Here is a 3,633-nt window from a genome sequence, read left to right as displayed (position 1 = left end):
GTTCCCCTCGAGTCCGTCTTGCATCACAGCGGGGAAGTCCCGGTCCCTACACAAGAAAACGGAGGTGAAGAATTGGTTAAAGAGGTCCGCTTTCTCCTCTGGCGCAACCACCAGATTGCCCAGCGTATTGTTCAGGGGCCCCACATTACCCGGTGCCTTCTTCATCCTCCCTATATATTTGAAAAAGGACTTTTTATTATCCTTGATCTTGGACGCTAGTCCTAGCTCTATGTCCGCCTTGCCTTTCCTGACAGCCCCCCTACAGGCCCGAGCAGAGGAGGTATACTCCTCTTTGGAGACAGCACCCCCCTTCCACCGGGTGTATGCCATAAAGGGTTTCTACAAGTATGTCTGTAACAAGAGGAAGATCAGGGCAAGTGTGGGTGCCTTACTGAAAGAGAGAGGCAACCTAGTGACAGATGATGTGGAAAGTGCTGATGTACTCAATGCCTCTACCTCAGTCCTCAGGCAAGGTCAGCTACCAGACTACTGCACCTGGCAGTACAGTTTGTGGAGGAGGTGAGCAGTCAACAGTGGCAAAAGAACAGATTGGAGACTATTTTAAAAATCTGGATGTTTATAAGTCAATGGGGCTGGACACTATGCACTCAAGGGAGCTTGTGAAGTTGGCTGATGTAATTGTGGAGCAGCTGGCTGCTATCTTTGAAAGCTTGTGGCAATCAGGAATGGCCCCAGATGATTGAAAAAGAGCAAATATAGTCCCCATCTTTGAGAGGGAAGAAGAAGGATCTAGGAAACTACAGACCTGTCAGCCTCACCTCAGTCCTTGGGGGTGGGGTGGGAGGAATCATGAAGCAGGTCCTCAAGGAATCTATTTTTAAGCACTTGGAGGGAAAGGTGGTGATTAAGAACAGTCAGCATAAGGCATACACTGATAAAGACTTTCTTGGCCAATTTATTAATGGGTCATATCAGTGGATAGCCAATTTACAGGAATGCAGCCAGGCAGTGTGGAGAGCAGCTAACAAAGAGAAGGGGATGGGGGAAGAGGCATGGTGGGGCAGATGAAACCCCTAGGGTGAGGGAGGGAGTAGGGCAGCTGCTGCCCAGCTGGGGCCAGGCAGAACCACAAGCTGCTTGTCCAAGAGGTGCCGCCAGGGTGGAGTGGGGAGGGGAGGGGGGCTGGCTCCCCACTGCTGCATGCACCCCCTTGCCTCCCCTCCACAGCTTCAGTTTTCTCCCAGCAGCCTAGCCAGTGGGCTGCTCCCTGGTCCAGACTCCCCTGGGCTGTGAGCAGAGTCACTTGTGCACTTGAGTCTGGTGACGGGGTGGGTGGGAATGCAGAGCCATGCATGTGTGTGTCTGCGCGTGTGTGTTGTGCTGTGCTGTTCTGCCCAGCCCCAGTCCTGGGAGTTGTGGGGCTGGAAGTGGGGGAGGGGTATGCATGCACCTGGTAGGGCCCCATGGTGGCTTCCCCCCAACCCCATCCTGGATTTCTCTCATGATTTATGGTTACCCTATTTAAACCTGGATCTCCCGTAGTCCAGTAGTTTGGGCTCTCACCCAGGATATTAGGTAAATGGGAGATTGTGGCAGGACCCTTTCTGCGCTCAGTTTTTTTTACTTTAGCCTTTTGGTTCCTCTACTTTACTTTGAAGTACATAAAGGGGAAATGTTAAACTTCAGGTGCAATGAAAAGATTCACCAACTCAAAATGAACTTTCTGTTCTGCTAAAGGGGAAAAAAAGTAGAAGGAGAGATGAAGCAATTTTCATGTGGTGGCACCAGTGATCCTAGAATTTCAAGCTTTGTGTTAACTTCCTGTGTTGGGCTCAAATTTAGTTCTGTATCTTCCTCTAAGGAAGACTACCTAACTTTCCTGGCTTAAGGACCGAGTTGTCTGATTGGTTTCAATTGCATATTGTACTGCTGCATCATCTGAAAGGATCTGAATCATCTCTTAGATAACTGGAAGAGCATCAGTACCAGGGAAAGCTCCAAGCAAGAATGTGAAATATCAGGCTGAAATGCAGGGAACTAGAACACTTTAGAGCAGCTCGCTAAATTTTTGTAATGCATTTTAACTTGACAAAACATGCCAAAAGAGTTAAAATATCTCTTTAGAATCACTTTTTCAAAAGGATTAGGAACAAATAACGTAGCTGAAAAAAAGTATGTACATCACCAAATGTCTACAAATGGGTTGCAGATGCAAGCAGTTGAATTCTGATGTGTCTTAGGAGTGATAAAATGTTTAATGGTTTTGGTAACGGTAGGGAATATCAACATGTCTCTAATAAAAGTTAATTGAGTGTGTCTTCTCTTTCAAATCCTAATTTCTGTCCAGGTTTCTTTGCCACCTGATGAATTCTGAGTAACTAAGTTAACAGGAAAAGCCTGATTTACTGTTGATCTCCACTATGTGTGAACAATCCCTTCTTTCACTACATTGGCGTAACCACTGGCCCTACTTCCAAGATGCTCAATATTCTCTTCCTTCCCACAGGTGGCCCTAGTTTTTGTTGGCTCTTTCCTGACTTTCAGGCAACTAAATTCCTCATGGAATTTGACATTGACAATGGGCGATCAGCTCTAGAAATGTGCCTCCTAGTTCTGTTGCCCTGGACAACTGCCCAGTGTGCTAATAGGACAGGATGACTCTGCTCTCACCTCTACCTAATACTCCTGCTCCAGAAATAGGTTTGGGAACAATGTATGGCATTTGACATGCTGTATGGCTTAGTGCCTAAGCTTGGCAAGAGTAGGCCTGACCCTGAAGAACTTAACACTGGATAAGCAGCTGCCTCTTATTCTGCTCAAGATGGAACTATATCCTTCATCTTGGAACTGGAACAACCATTCCAAATGGCTCTTCTACTAAACTCTTAATCCCTGCAGAGGTTTTATTGCTTCACTGAACATTAAATATGCATAGTATCTAAAAGTGTACTCTGTGGTACACTTTTAGAATTATTCTAGTGTCATAAAGGTAGCTGTATGACTTCGCAATCCATTAACCCTGCTATAGAATTCAATGTTTTTCTCCTACATAAAGGGAGCAGAAAGAGGCTTGGGGCACAGATACCTATATTAAGCAGTGTAACTATAAGGTGCGGAGGCAAATCATTGTGGTTTTGCTTCATGTGGGATAGGAGTGGATGAATTAACTGGTTACACTGGGTCAATAGCAGCACTGTGGTATATTTTCCTCCTTGTTAAAATAGTGAAACTTTCATCTGCTTGTGTCCTTGACTAGCTGGTTCAGGTCTACTCTGAATAAAGCCTAGAACTTGTAAGGGATAAGTCTCTATTGAGTATATAACACTGTTGGAAAATAATTATGTCCAGAGAACTTATCTGGAAACTGATTTTTGTCTACATGCAACTTTTTCCATTCTGGCACTGTGAACATAGTTGTACTGGTACAGCTGTATTTAATATAACTTATCCTCATGCTAGTAAATGGAAGTACAGTTCACAGTTGTATAACTTGTCTGTGCTCTGGGTTGTATTATAGTTATCTTGGTTTAAAAAGAAAATCACACCCCTAACCCAGATAATTACCAGTACAGAAACTGTGTATAGTAGAGTCTTACATTGGGTCGGTAATCTGCAAAGGCGGGAATGTGAGCTACTCTTACATTTTACAGCTTGCGTGCAGGTCAGAGAGAG

General features: G+C 45.0%; 1 long non-coding RNA gene across 1 annotated transcript in view; it reads left to right on the top strand.

The window, feature by feature from the left end:
* The window catches only part of LOC109304130, a 15,002-nt gene extending 12,977 nt beyond the window's left edge, over nt 1–2,025 (top strand). The window contains exon 3 of the long non-coding RNA XR_002099303.1: nt 1,926–2,025. This is a non-coding gene — a long non-coding RNA (uncharacterized LOC109304130). The remainder of the gene's footprint in view (nt 1–1,925) is intronic.
* Nucleotides 2,026–3,633: the final 1,608 nt, after the last annotated feature.

This window comes from Gavialis gangeticus, unplaced genomic scaffold (genome assembly GCF_001723915.1).
Source record: "Gavialis gangeticus isolate Ggan-Ray unplaced genomic scaffold, GavGan_comp1, whole genome shotgun sequence".
In the NCBI taxonomy this organism is placed as follows: Eukaryota; Metazoa; Chordata; order Crocodylia; family Gavialidae; genus Gavialis; species Gavialis gangeticus.
This window is presented reverse-complemented; position numbering and strand designations above follow the sequence as displayed.